Source organism: Hibiscus syriacus, unplaced genomic scaffold (genome assembly GCF_006381635.1).
Source record: "Hibiscus syriacus cultivar Baekdansim isolate YM2019G1 unplaced genomic scaffold, ASM638163v2 tig00111338_pilon, whole genome shotgun sequence".
Classification (NCBI taxonomy): domain Eukaryota; kingdom Viridiplantae; phylum Streptophyta; class Magnoliopsida; order Malvales; family Malvaceae; genus Hibiscus; species Hibiscus syriacus.
Window position 1 is genome coordinate 3,585,142 of NW_024063064.1, and position 16,238 is coordinate 3,601,379.

Below are 16,238 nucleotides of genomic sequence, written 5' to 3' on the forward strand. Positions count from 1 at the left end.
TATGTTCGTGCTCGTTTATGTTCGTTTATTTATTAAATGAACGAACATGAACATACCTCCGTTCGTGTACGTTCGGTTCGTTTACAGGCCTAAGCAAACAACAGTCAGAATAATGAACCGTTGTATACATTGTTTAGTTATGCCTCCACTTGCTGATATTTGATAACAAAATAACATTTTAACAATATACTATAGCAGATAACATGTGTTTATGCCATATATACAATATATCTAAAAAGCCAAGGAACAGATTTTCTTATTACATAGACAAAAACTTAATGAAACAATAAAAATAGTGTAAACCTACACCCGGTACAATGCAAGCTACGTTCTGAGGAAAATTACGCAGCAAATTATAGACAAACCAACACCTCCTGGGAAAGCTTGCCCCTATTTCCCAACCCTCTAACCACCTTTAAGAAAGGGGTTAAAAAGAAACAAAGAACAGAGTTCACAATGCTAATGCATATAGCTGGAAAGCTAAAGAATGTATGAAGAGAGATGCAAGAGGACCAATTGAGGTAAAACGTATATGTCAAAGATACCAAAAAATAAGAAAAGAAAAATATGACAGTTTTCATGTCTTGCCCTTCCCCGTGGCACCTTCTCTTTGATTGCGAAAGTGACTGAGAAGCTGTTGTGCCTGCAAAAGTATAAAAAAGAAACATATAATGTTCTTTCACATGCGCATCCAGAAAATTTCCGTTAGATTATACAGTAATCAGAAATGTAATTTGATAAACAATTGCCAAGGTTGAATGAGACCCGGAGCAGAGAATGCATGCATCATAGCAGTAAGGGAGGGAAAAAACTAAGCTGCATACCTTTTCCTTAGCTCTAGGGGTGCCAGTCTGAGACAATGCAACAAGGGGTGGCACAGCACCTTCTTGCAAAACCAGCGTACAGAACTTGGAACTATTAAGGCATAGTTGCAGTAATACAGAGGCAGCGTTTTCCTTACCCCGACGTGATCCTGATTCAACAACTTCAACTATTACCGGGATACCACCTTCTCGTACAATTGCTGAACGCCCTTCACTAATTGTTGACAGGTTCGAGAGAAGAGCAACTGCCTTGTCAACTATCCCACTCTCAGGATTCATTAACTCGACCAGGTATTTTACCGCACCTGCTTGAACAATACGAACCTTATTTTCATGAAAGATTGATAAGTTAAACAAAGCAGTAAGGGAATCTTTTTTTCCTCTCAACGTTCCTGCACGCAGAAGATTTACCAAGGCTTTGACAGCACCAGAACGTCCGATCCTTGCCTTGTACTCTTCCAAGGCAGAAAGACTGAACAATGCAGCAGCAGAATTTTCTTTGGCTCCATCATTTCCAGACTTTAGAACATGAACAAGTGGCTCTATTGCTCCGGATTTTGCAATCATGGCCTTATTATCTTCGTTAATCGAAAGATTTAAAAGGGCTGTAACAGCATGCTCTTGAGTTACCTTTACCTCCGAGTGTAATAGAGAAACTAATGGTGCAATTGCACCACAGCGGCCTATGATTATACGATTTTCCATATTGTGCTTTGCAAGAAGGCGTAATTCTGCAGCAGCTGTAGTTTGGACTTCATTTGACAGGCTTTGAAGGTTGTCTATTAGTTTCTTCACATGGGAACCAGTGGTCAAATCATCACACCCTGACCCAGAAAATGCAATTGAGTATGATCTGTTATAATTATGGTTTCCATTGGCTGCCTCTTCTATTTTTGTTTCGGAGACCTGCAACTGCTTTCCCATTATCCAGGGAGAAATTTCAGATTCTTTAGTTGAAGAAAAAGTGCCAAGGCCCTCAGATGAAATTGCAGCTAACTCATTTGCTTCAAGTTTCTTTGACCTCGTTGACAAGTCATTAGAAGCAGGACTGGACTCAGCTCTGTAAATTTCACTCGAGGCTGATCCAGTTCTATTGTGAATATATGACCAATCAGGAGATCGGTGATCACACTTGTCAATCTCCCGCCTCTGACATCCATTGCATTCTCCATTAAATCTAGAAGAGATGTCACTCTTCTTCTTATCTAAACCATTTCCAACTTCAAGAGAAGACCTTGATGTGGAACTATTTCTGTTTGCAAAGCAATGTGAAGTATCAGTTTGGGTTAAATCTTGAGAAGATATATGATTTGAAGAAGAGACCGAAACAAGTTTAGCATGCACAGTATGGTTGGAAAGTTGCAAGTTGTTTTCCTCACACCAACTTGCTACCATCTTTTTAACTGTGTAATTTGGAATGAGATTTTTATGTGCAAGTGGTTGACGGGTCTTCGGGCAAATGGTTAGTCCACTATCAAGCCACTTTTGGATGGAAGCCCTTTCATAAGTTTGCCCAGAAGCCACAAACACAGGATCCGGCATAAGTTCCAATGACAGGGGGCAAAGGAAGTGTTGAGGTATCAAAATGCCACTTGTGGGTTCAAAGTGACCTATCTTAAGCATATAATCACGTATACGGGAGATGAGATCCATAATCTGATTGATTTGGTCTATTTTCCCTTTCGCATTGTGGACTTGCGCATCATTCTTTCTTTTGCCACAGCCATGGTTTCTTTTAGCAATTCCCGGTTTGACATCAAGTTCAATGATCTCATAATATTTATCAGATGATCGGTGCAGGGAACAGAATCATCCTTTTTACTTACCAAAGCCTCTTCTATACTTTTTGATGGTCTCTCCTGCTTCAGACATTTGATTTCCCGCATACAGTGCTGAAACAGTTGAACTTCAATTAGTCTCACTACTCAAAGCTAACTCAGCAGTCAGAACTTGCCATCCAGCCGCCGTTCATAGTAAAAATCTATATAATATGCACACATTTCTAGGGGGGAAAGAATATGAATACCATTTTTGTCATCCACACATAAAATGAAAGAAGATATTTTTATTTTTTCATACCTGAACACTGGCTATACTTGAAGTGGATGGTGATGACTGCAACAATCTATATAATATGTGACATATCTGAAGTGAAGAACTTTGCATTTTTGTCAAGAAATGTTCACTCTGCAGAACCTGCATGGTTTAAAAAATTTATAAATTTGACTATGTTACATTTGCAAGATACAGATTTTCTAGCAATCTACAATAAACAAAGAGAAATCAACTAGAAAGGAAATCCTTATTTTCCAGCACTTCTTTTTTCTTCCTTAGGGATCATTACACCAAAGGAAAATGTATTCAGTAACGATCAAACTTGAACTTACTCTGTGAATCTTGCTCGTCTTAGGACACCAGTTCTCCATGAACTCTCGAGCCTTGTTAACGAGCATATCTAGCTCTTCGCATTCTTTATATAGGATTTCATCTGAAGGTATCTCTCCATCAATTACATCATCAAGAAGCGGTTTCAGAAGTTTCAACACAACTAGCATATTCCTATAGTCCTTTTCAACAGGAACAATTTTTATTGTCTGGCATGATACCAGATGAATGAACCGAGATATACTGTTCACAAGACATCTCACAGTGGTTGTGTTCATCTGACCTGTATTAAAGGAGCATATCAGAATATATATATATACATATTATAATTGGAAATATTAGAAAACTGATCAGGTAAAATCTGCACATAAGTGCAAGTGTGCCCTTGAAAAAGCTAGAGTTTGCATCTTTCGTTTTGTTGTCTTTTTCCCATAATCTAAGAATGCCCAGTCAACTCAATCAAAAGATAAAGATCAAACACATGCACTGCACTAAAAATTATTAGTTTGTCAATGCCATGGATCTTGGCCCTTTTTTCCAATTTAAATAATATAAAATATTTTTTAAAAAGTTAGCATAAAGAATATGATTTTGAGTTTGACTATTGCCTATGGAAAGAACACATATAAATTTTCTAGAATATATACACATATTATTTAAACACTCATGGCATTTTTCATGTTGACTTTTTCCCAATACAGCCTTAGGAAACATTTGACCAACTTTCCAACAGAAAAACAATATCATGTGACATAAAACAAAAGATCAGATCTACACAACTTCAGAAAATAATAGTAGCTTGATAATTGAAAATGGCTTTTAACTTCAATAATAGTAGCTACTAAAGTTTGTTATGAAAACATTTTCATAGTTTATCTGGTTTTGAATAAGAAAAGGTTGATAAAAGCGAAGTGTAGTACACTTACCTCCATTGTTTCTTAATGCTTAATAGAACACAGATAATGAATTCTTTAAACTTCAAATGATGAATAACTTTTCACCCTTCATTTAGTAGCTGAAGAAAGCTTGATGAGAATTTGTGAGTCCAACAACATCAAAAACTATGTTTCAAAGAGCTACAATGAGATCAAGACAAGGGTGTTATGTAAACTCCCCTTAAATTCAAGTAGAAATACAATTCAATACTACCCCCACAGTCTACACTTATGAACTAACAAAAACACAAGAAAGAAAAATTCACATGAAAGCAGGACTATTTCCCAGTGATTAAATCCAATTCAAAACAACAAAATCAGTTTCCATAATGAAAAAACCCCATCAAAATGTATGATTCAAGAAAATGCAAAGCTTAGTGACAAATCCACATTTAAGCTTCTCTTCTTAACATTGAAATGAAAAAATACCTCTTTTTTGAAGTTGGGTTACGCAGGTAAAACAAAGAAAGCACGGATCTTGATGAACATTTGAGTAATGGCTAAACCAACAAAAACTTCAATGGAAAAAATCGAATCTAAACCTTTAAGCACTCGAGCTCTGAACTTGCGTAAGAAAATGAGGGAGAGAGCTGCCAAAAAAAGAACTGATGAAATGAAATTGAAGAAGGTAAATTGGGTGGGTCCTGTTTTAGTTGAAGATTTGTTGGGCTATGTCTTGTAAAGTAGACAATTAATAAGAGTGGCGGAGACTTGGATTTAATTAAGATTAAGAATAGCTTTAGTATATGATTAGATATAATAGAGAGAAGTTAAGGGCTCAACTCTCAAGCTCGGATTTTTTATTTGGGTAAAATATAACTATGACCACTTAATTATTGCCTTTTTGAATTTTAACCATCAATCTTTTAATTTTGTCAATCAAACCATTTAACTGTTTAAGTGTTGTTAATCAAATCATTCGTCATTAACATTTAATAGATAAGTTGACATGGATGTTAAAAAATTTAGTATAAGTATATATGTTTAGTCCTCAAGATTTAAATTTTTTTTTATCAATTTAGTCATAGTTTTAATTAAATTTAATCTCTAATTAGATGACGACGCGTGTCATCACATGATTGGGTGAAAATAATTAATATATTTTAAAGGGGGAGTAGAGGATCGAACTCGCGTATGACATCAAGCCTATGCGTACCTCAACCACTACATCATTTTATCTTTCCGATTAAAAGTTCCTTCCTTTTTTCTAACACAGCCCTCTCTCTTAACAACGTAATTTACTAAACGATGGCCTGAAAACTACATCCAGAAGGCTATCTCCCTCGGCTCAAAATTTAATATTAAAGTTTTCTTAGTGTGTCTATCAGTGGCGAAAATCAGTATTGAGTCATTCTTCAATAAGTTCCTTTCTTTCTTCATCATTCTTCTCCACCCTAGTTGCTTCGTTTTCAATGTTGCTAAAGACCACCAAAAGCCAACCAAGAAACGCAAATCCTCATCTCTTTTTCCTAATTCTCACAAGAACCGCAAAGCTCTTTCCTCTACATGGACTTTTATTAAATTTATTAACTTTACACAGATGAAGACACAATAACCAAATAATATTATTCATATTTTCACTACTTTACAAAGTAACCAATTCATGATTTTATAGCATGCACCCTAACATTACATCTAACATATTCCTAACAACTAAACAACCTAACCACTTATTACTTAGCTTACGCCACGTATAACATTTAATATTAACATTCCCTCAGCTTCTTCTTATTTTATTCCTTTAGCACGTTTTCTCATGAAAAATTTCAATTGTAACTTTGTGTAAGGGCTTAGTTAACCCATCTGAAATTTGATGGGCAGCTGGTATGTAGTTCACACGAAATTTTATAGCCATTACCTTTTTCACAAACAAAGTGAATGTCTAAATCTATATGCTTGAAATGAATGTGATAGATAGGGTTAGTAGTTGTTGTCACACACTCGAGTTATCACGCCAAACAGTTGGCTCCTCATGTTAGTGTAGACCAAGATCAGTCAATAAAGTATTTATCCATGTAACCTCAGTGATTGCATCGACGATGCTCATGTATTCTACCTCCATGGTTGATCTTGATACCAATTTTTACTTCTCGAAGCACCAAACCACCAGATATCTTCCAATAAACACATTGTATCTTGAAATTGACCTACAATCATCTAAACTCGCACCCTAATCAGCATCGACGAAGTCTTTAATAGTCGAATTAGTTACACCTAGTGAGAAAGCAAGCCCATAGTTAATTGCACCATCTAGGTATTGAAGGATTCATTTCACTACAACAAAATGAGACTCATGGGAGCATGTATAAATTGTGTTGCTCTTTCCTACATTGAAGGCTATTTCGGGTCTTATATAACAAACTTACAATAGTGATCCTATGATACTACAATACTCATTGGTATCCTGCAGCAACTCACCCTAGTTTTGAGACAATTTCAATGCCACAATCATAGGAATAGGTAATATACATGTCTTCTCCAGTAGCTCCAAAACAAACTTTCTCTGACTTAGATTAATGAACTTATCACAACATTTAACTTCTATACCAAGAAATAACTTAGCTCACCTTAGTCTTTAAGAGAAAATCTTTCACTTATCATGTGCACCACCTCCTTAATTGCTTCAATTGACTATCCAATGATGACAATGTCATTGATAACTCCGTAAAAAGGCTATATTTTGTGTCTTTTTACTTAAGTTATTAAGTGTCTAAAAGAAATTGTCATAGAATTTAGTTGCATTTAGGTCACATAATTGCATGTGGTGAAAACATTTTGCTACAACATATTTTTATTGCTAAAACCAATGTTGCTGAAGGAAAAGTCTTGTGTTTGTGGTGTTGTGTAGGTGAAAAAGTAGACGAGGAGAAAAGATTCACTGCAACATTCTGGATTAGGAGATCTGAAAGACTAATGATGTTGATTGAGAGAAAATATTGCTACATCATTTTTGGACAGCAATTCTAGGCACAGAAAAAAGACAAGATAACAAAAATATCAAGTTGGCAAGTTGTTAAGCCTCATGTGATTACACTGCCATGATGACATTTTTGGGACCACATGTCAACCTACCTCATTCTTCACATGAAGGGAATGTTACTTATGGTAAAAAGGGAATTTTTGGGCCCAAAACCCTAGAAAATTCCCTACCATAAATACTAAAGGATACACTACATTTTAGAGGATCTTTTGGAAGATGACCTAAGAGATAAAGGTGGATGCAACCAATCTCCATTTTTCCTTCATTTTCATCCTTTTTTGTGGTGTCCTTAATAGCCGAGCTTCAAAGGGGTAGCAGCTAGGTCCTTGAGAGAGGCTAGCTTACTAAGGAAGTGCATGGTAATGGAGCTAAGTGTCAAGGCATCAACTCATCGGGAGTGTTCTTCTCCTTGTGCTTTCATTCTTTATCTTATATTGGGCTTGTACTAAACTTGAATGATTTTGTATGAACATAGCCACGCCATGGACTAATTTATTTGGTGTTGGAATTGTTTTGGTTGTTTATATTTTATGTTAATGAATCGTTAAATGTCTTTTATTAATAAATGTTGTTTTTCTCATTGTTTTCATTTTTATACTCTTAGCATTGTAAGAGCTTTTGAGAGATTGTTGTTTGCTATAGCGTAGATACCTAGTATCGAGAGAGCTAAGTTAAATCAACGTGAGCAAGGGAGCTAAACCGAGATGGTGAGGTTCTAAACCGCCTTAGAGATAAGGAGATGATTTTAAATGACTAAAAGGGATAAGACTTACTCGATAGGCTAGTGTCACAGTTTACACTGAGAGGTATTATCGTAGTATTAGTTTGTCAGGTTCATTGCTAGAGATAGTTTAGGAGCATTTTCAGCAAATCCTGTTGGAAAACATACTCATAGGAGTAGAGACCTTTCTAGACATAGAATATTAGTTGTCATAGCAAATGCAACCAATTACCCCTAGAGAAGATTGATTATGTGAGGTTGTCAGTCTTATCTCATTTTATGAAGTTTAATTTACTTTTGCTTCGGCATCCTTTTGTAATTTACTTAAACTTTTATTTCAGCATACTTTTACAATTTTGTCAAACTTTTGCCACAAGAATTTCACATCACTTTACTCCATCATTTGCCACAACATTTCTATACATCTTATACATATCATCTGCCACATCATTTTATTCACTTGTTTATATCATTATACATAAATACTTAGATTTAGTTAATGACACATTTTTTCTATAGCTTGCTTAAAACATTCTCTCCAATCCCTATGGATAAGATACTCACTCACTATTGTATTACTTGCATCGATTATGTATACTTGCATAGATATATGTGTCATAGCACATACATCACACCTGCGATCAAGTTTTTGGCACCGTTACCGGGATTGGCATTTGGTGATTTTAAGTTTAATGTTATTTCTTCTTTTTTGTATAAATTTATTTGTTATTTTTGTTCATTTTTCAGGCATTGTACTACCGCGTGACCCGTAGAGGATCTGAGGAACCATTATTTTCTTTGGTACATAAAATAGAACAACTTTTTTGTCAAAGAATATGTGTTCAAAGTTTTTGAAAGACCCATTTACGAAGTTCAAAATCAAGTGGAGGATCCTACAAATTTAAATGTTGTAGCAAATATCAATGATGGAGTTGTAGCTCATTCACATACTATTAGAGACCATTTAGCTCCCAATTTGGACAATCTCAACACTGGAATTATAGCTGCAAAGATTCATGTAGACCACTTTGAGCTCAAACTGGTGATGTTTGACATGTTGGACTTGATTGGAAAGTTTGTTGGTGCGCCTCATAAGGATGCAAGACAACATATCCGTGCTTTCTTAGAGGTTTATGATTCATTAAAACAACAAGGTGTGCATTAAGATGTGCTGAAATTGAAGTTATTCTCATATTCTTTGAGAGATCGAACTAGGGCATGACTTAGTGGAGTTTCATTAGGTTCGATAAAATCATTGTCAGACTTGTGCAAAAACTTTTTGTTGCGATATAATTTACCCAACATGAATGCCCAACTTAGGAGTGACATTGCTTCCTTTCGTCAAGATGATGGCGAGTCAATGTATGAGTGTTGGGATAGATACAAGGGACTCCTATGCAAGTACACAAACCATGGATTCCACGATTGGACACAAGTTGTTATGTTCTACCATGGTGTGAATGTTCTTGTGAGAATGATAATAGATGCTTTAGCAAATGATAATTTACTGGATAAATCACCTAAAAAAACATTTGGTATCCTAGATAGAATTGCAAATAAAGACCATCAATTTGTTCTTTAAGGCTATGAAATGGGAGAAGAGCTCAAGAAATGTTTAGGTTGGATGCTAAGGACTCAATTTCAACCCAACTCTCAATCATCACTGATAACTCCATAAAAGATAGTGTTATGGTCTTTTTACTTAGGTTATTGTTTGCCTAAAAGCCATTTGTCAGAGCATTTTAGTTGCATATAGTTGCATGTAGTATACATTTGCATGTGGTGGATATGTTTTGTAGAGGCAAACTTTATTTGGTTTAACTGATACTGCTGAAGAGGAAGGTTGTTTGCTGGTTGTCTTGATATAGGAAATGACGAATGAGGAATTTATTTGCCAAGATAAAGCAATTATCCAGGGTTAGAGGAACACAAGAAGCAACAGTGAGGAAAAAAATTTCTTGCCAAGGTAAGATTTATCTTGTAAATCTGACGTGGCTCAACCGAACTACTGACGTCACTTGCTCAACTTCATCCTCACGTGCAATCATGCCCTCATCAAGGAAATTGACCACTTCCAACTACTATATCATTTATAAAATAGGTATATCAATAAGGGTATTTAGGGAATTTATAAGGGCACTAAACCCTAGAAATTCCCATTATAAATACCCCATTTTAGCTTTTCAAAAGGGCTGCACAATCAAGGAGAAAATATAACCTAGGCTTGGAGTAAACAGCTGCAGCACCCTACCTTTCTATTGTTCCCCACTCGACGTCCTTGGTGCCCTCCATAGTCAGGCTTCATCGGAGCAGCAGTCATGCCCTCGAGAGAGGTTGGCCGCTAGAGTAGTCATAGTGGTGATCATAATATCATGGAAGAGTTGTAATTTTGGGAGTTTTTCTTCCTTTGTTATTCATTTTCATATCATGTTAAGGGATGTACTTAAAGAATAATTTTTGGATGATATTCATCGCGCCATGAACTATTTTACTTGGTGTTGGTTATTGCTTTGTTGAAACATTATTTGCTTGTTAATGAATGATGTAGTTTGTTTATGCCAAGTGTTGTTTTGTTCATTGTTTAAATATTTTTGCCTTGACACTGTAAGAGGTTTTGAGAGATTGCCTGATGCCTCGGTAAAACATTCCTAGACTTTGTAAGAGATTTCGAGATATTGCCATTTTTCTAGGAATATATGCCTAATATCGAGAGAGTTAGGGTAGACCTACGTGAACAATGAAACTAATCTGGGATGGTGAGGTTATAATATGCCTTAGAGATAAGAGAGGGTTTTATTCAACTAAAAGGGGTAAATGCTTGAGTAAGATAGGAAAAGACTACATTTTAAGCTGAGGGGTATTGCTACAACAACAGTATGACAAACCAAGGGTTATAGTTCACGCCAAGTAGTATTGTTGTAGCAACCGTCCTTGAATACTCTAGTAATCTTATTGGGCAACCTAAGCATATCATACTAAGACATTCCAGACATAGAATAATTTTTTGCCATAGCAAAACCAACCTAAGTGCTTCGTAAGAAGTTGGTTGTGTGAGGTTTTTCTAAATATATTGAACTCAACATTTTTATTTGCTTTGGCAATTTTTATTTGTTTACTTGTGCATAATTTTCTTGCCTCGACAAAACTTTTTCTACACACCACACTATACAATATTTCTTTCTTCGATAATACTTTTCCATCTTTTTATACCATTTGATCCATTTGCTTTCTTTTTTGACAAGAACCATAGGACTAGCTTGTGACACCTAGTTCTAGCTGTAGCAAAACATCAAAAATTTCCATCAATCCCTGTAGAGATGATAATCAACTTACTATTATATTACTTGTATCGATTGTGTACACTTGCACATATTTTTTTGCCTTAGCATATACATTTACAAGCGATCAAGTTTTTGGCGTAGTTTTCGGGGATTGGCAACTTGAGGAATTTTGATAATTTTTGCCATAAAAGTTTTTATTTTCTTGTCACTTTTTCTTTATTTATTTTTACTTGTTTGTTTTCTTAATTTTCTTTTGTAGGTTTTTCTCGTTATATGACTAGGAGATCTACTGACGAACCATTAATATCATTCAACCCTGAGATCGAGCATTATTCATACAAAGGCGACGTGCTCAGCGTGCCAAGACTATATGAATCGAATGTAGTATCAAGCTGATAGCACTATAGAGGAACAGGCAGATCCCGATGTTGTAGCAAATAATATTCCCCAAAATACTGCAAGACCACGAGCTATACGAGATAGCTTAAATCCTATTCTCGATGATCTTAACCCTATAATCGTGGCACTGAAAATACAAGCAGCTCACTTCAAACTCAAGTCAGTGACGTTCAACATGCTTAATTCTATCAGTCAGTTTGGTGGCTTGATTAATGAATATGCTAGACACCATGTGTGTGCTTTTCTTGAGGTGTGCAACTGTTTAGACAACAAGGTGTGCACCAGGACATGCTGAAACTAAAATTATTCTCATCCTCTTTACGCGACCGTGCAAGAACATGGTTGAGTGGAGTCACATCTGACTCAATGGAATCTTGGGTTGAGTTACGCAAAAATTTCATGCTTAGATACAACTCACCCAATATGCACACCCAGCTCCGCAATGACATTGCAAGTTTTTGTCAAAGCGATGATGAATCTATGTATGAGTGCTGGGACGGATACAAAAGTTTTCTTTGCAACACTAACCATGGATTCCACGACTAAACTCAAGTCCTCATGTTTTATAATGGTGTTAATTCACCTACTCGCATGATGTTGGATGCGTCAGTGAATGGTACCTTGCTTGACAAATCAACCGCAGAAGCCTTTGATATCCTTAATCGAATAGCAATAATGACTATCAATTTTCATATGCAAGGCTTGGAACCGGCAAGAAAATATCTTGGGTATATGAATTTGATGGTATGGATTCAATTTCTACTCAACTTTCTGTCATAACTAACATGCTAAAAAATTTGCATCATTCCAATGAGGTGAAAGAAGGAAAGGCAACTAACTCACCATGCATTTTCTACTGCGAGAAACATCATGAGAGTGAATGCCCAGAAAATCAGGAGTCCATCAATTTTATGGGAAATTTCAACAGAAGCAATAACAACCCCTACTCTAATACATACAATCCTGGATGGCGAAAACATCCAATTTTTTCATGGGGTAATCAAGGGAACAACAATAAAAATTATGCAGGTAATTTTAATAGGCCACAACAAAACATTTATGAACACTCAAGTTTGCAACATCAACAGATGCCCTGGCAAGGTAACAATAAAAGTAATGCATCTTTGTCAAATTCTAACTCCCTTGAAGCTTCAATGCAGGAATTTATGGCATCGAAAAAAGATTTTGTTGAACTATACTTTGATCTAACAATTAAGGAAAAATATTTTTGGACTTGAATTGAATTTATTCAATTTTTTTCAAAGTTTTCAAAAATAATTCAAAGTTCATTTAATTTGGAATTGAGCACAAAATGTTTTTCTGGACAAGTAGTACCGATAATGTTCTTACAATATCGATACCTCATGAACAGTACCAATATTGTTCATATGATACCAATACAAGGTATGAGAAGTATCAACACTCACTAAGTAGTATCGATACTACCGACATTGCTCAAATTTCAGAAAGCAAAAATGGTACCCATACCTAAAGGGTACCGATACTACTTTATATAGTAGTATCGGTACCATAGGCATAGTATCGATACCATCAGGTCCCAACGGCTAGTTGATTTAAAAATAAAAAAGGTAGAACCAATACTCTCTTTAGGAGTATTGATACCCTATGCACTAGGAAATTTTATTTTGCAAAGATTTTATCTCCAAACGGCTAGAAACCATCCCTAATGGCTAGAAATGGCCACAACTTCATTCCAATATATAAATATAAGTTCAAGACACTTGAAGAAAGGTTAGAACACATATCCAAGAATTCAAACACAAGAAAAGAGTTTTTAATCTTATTTTATCTCTCTTGTATTAAGTGTTTTAGTGAGCTAAATTTGTAAGCAACCTACCCTTGAGAGGTTTTATTGTTTAATTCTTTTTACCTTTTGTAAAAGGGGATTGGTTCTATCTTAGCCAACTGAAAATATATGGAGTGTAAAAGTTATCTCTTGATCCTTGAAAAAGAAAGAACAAATTAGTGAATTTGTTAGAAAATCCTAAGTGAGGAGCTTAGGTAGTGGAAGTAGACTTGGTTGATAAATCGAACCACTATAAATCCCTATGCCAAATTTCTCTATATTTTACTCTCCTTATTCCTTAAACAAATTCTTGTCAATTCACTCTCTTGCAACCTTATCTGTTGTCAATTCGAGTTTCTACAAATCCTAACAATTTGTATCAGAGCTTAACTCGTTAGAATGCTTCATATCCTTGAGACGATCCTCGAAGAAGCTCTACCGATTCCCGACGTAACTGACAAAGAGATGGCTTCAACCTCTGGTGCTTATTACGTGGAAGATTCTCAACCGGTCAACAAGTCACCCTACTTCAATTGAGAATATTATGCCTATTGGAAGAATCGGATGATGCTCTTCATTCAAGCCAATGATCTAGGAGCTTGGAACTCAATCATGAAGGGTTACTGCACTCCACCAGGTGGGATGGATGATTGGAGTGAATGAGAAAAGAAGAAGTTCCAACTCAATGCTAAGGCTATGTACATCCTCTTTTGTGCATTAGACCCAGATGAATATGAAAGAGTCCCCTCTTATTTCAATGATAAGGAGATATGGGATAAGCTTCAAGTCACTCATTAAGGAACCGATGAAGTGAGGGAAACCAAGATAAGTCTTCTCAACCATAGCTACAAGAATTTCAATATGAAACTTGATGAAGACATCAAAGCTATGACAAATAGTTTTTTCGTGATTATCAACGGTCTCAAGGGATTTGGAGAAGTAATCCCTAATGAGAAGCTTATGAGGAAGATGATCTACTCTCTTCCAAAGTCTTGGCAATCGAAGAAGACGACGATCATTGAGGCTAAGAATCTAAAGTCTCTCACTCTCAATGAGTTGATTGGTTATCTTCTAACTTATGAGTTGATGGTGAAGGAAGAGGAATAAAATGAAGAGAAGCAAAACAAGAAAATGAAGGAGGTAGGCATTATCTTCAAGTCCACCAATGAGAGCTATCAAGATTCAAATGAAGAGGTGGATGTAGACGATGATAAAGAAGAAGAGATGGCCAAGCTCTTCAAAAAGTTCAAGAGATTCATGTCTTCCAAAGAAGTGAAGCATGAATCGACCAAGAAGAAGAGTCTCCCAGTGTGCTTCAGTTGTAAAAGAACGGGGCATGTCAAGTATGAATGTCCCCTCTTAAAGAAGAATGGATCATCCAAGAAAAATACATTTATGGTAGCTTGGAGTGATGAAGACGACTCCAATAATGAAGATAAAGTAGCCAACCTATGCCTCATGGCCATCCAAGAAGATTCAATGGTATCTTCTAACTCAAATGAATTAAATTCACATTCTTTTGATGAGTTACAAGATACTTATAATGAGTTGTATTTGGAATTTGAGACCATGAATTTCAAATATAATAAATTAATTTCAAAACTTAAAGTTGAAAATGATTTGGTTTTAAAAGCAAAAGTTGATTTTGAAAATCAAAATGAAATTTTGAAAAATGATTTAGAGCTTTCAAAAGTCAAAATCAATGATTTAGAAAAAGAAAATTTTGATTTGAAAGTTAAGATTGAGAGCTTAACAAAAGAGAAAGAATTAATTTCTAAAAACAACTCATTATGTCTAAAAATGACAAAATACTCACATTGCCATTTTTATGGTCATTTGGAACATACTTGTCCTTTGAAAAAAAGGAAAATGTTTTAAAAGTAGACAAGTATGGGTTCCTATGGGAACAAGGGGCATTGAAACTAGCGTCCAAGGATCCAAAGCAATTTGGATACCAAAATCCAAATAAATGTCTCTTGTAGGTGTGTGGGAGTAATGTTAATGAAAATGATGATATTCAAATGCTCTATCCACACTTGAAAAAGGAATGGGTAACCTCTAAGCTTCATGCTTTTATTTTGGTTATTTGGTTATTTGGTTGCTCATTTAGTTTATGCATGCATGAGTTTTGATTTTAAATGATTATTCATTGTTTTTAATCTCATATATGTTGAAAAATTCTTTATGATGAACATTTTAAAGTTTTAATGATTTTTCATAATTTTTAGTTCATCATAATGAATATTGGTCAAAATTGATTTTCAATGCAAATGATATCTCTCTAACAATTGATTTCAACTTTTCAAATGCTTTGATTTTATAAATTTTAAATTTAAATGTTTAAGCATTTTTTTGCAAAATATCTCTCTCTAACAATTGATATCAAAATTTTCAAATGCATAACATTTTTGAAAGCTTTATGCACATGTACTTAATTTCAATAATTGGTATTGCATAAAGTATTTTAGACTTGGATATATTAAATTTCATGTGTTACTAACATGTTTGTTACTCTTTGTTGAAATTTAATTTTGTTTTAGTGTCAAGCTTTTAAAGACAAATTTTGTTTGAAAAACACTTTTTAAGGGGGAGCTTTTGTTTTTTCAAATAATTTTATGATAAAATTTAACACTTACTCTCCAAAGTTATTTTAGAACTTTAAAGTTGAATTATTTTTTATATAACAAAAAGGGGGAGAAGTATGGGTTTGAAAAATTCAATTTCTTAATGAAAAAAATGGGAGCTTAACATTTTCATATATTTTCCAACAATTGGTATCTTTTTCATTAAATATTTTATTAAGGGGAAGTTTTGCCAAAAACAATTTTTCAAATATTTTGTTATATCAAAAAGGGGAAGATTGTTAAACTATATTTTGATATAACAATTAAGGCAAAATATTTTTG

At 34.9% G+C, this 16,238-nt stretch overlaps 1 pseudogene; it reads right to left on the minus strand.

The window, feature by feature from the left end:
• Window positions 1-290: 290 nt before the first annotated feature.
• On the minus strand, window positions 291-4,746 carry LOC120158990 (annotated as a pseudogene).
• Window positions 4,747-16,238: the final 11,492 nt, after the last annotated feature.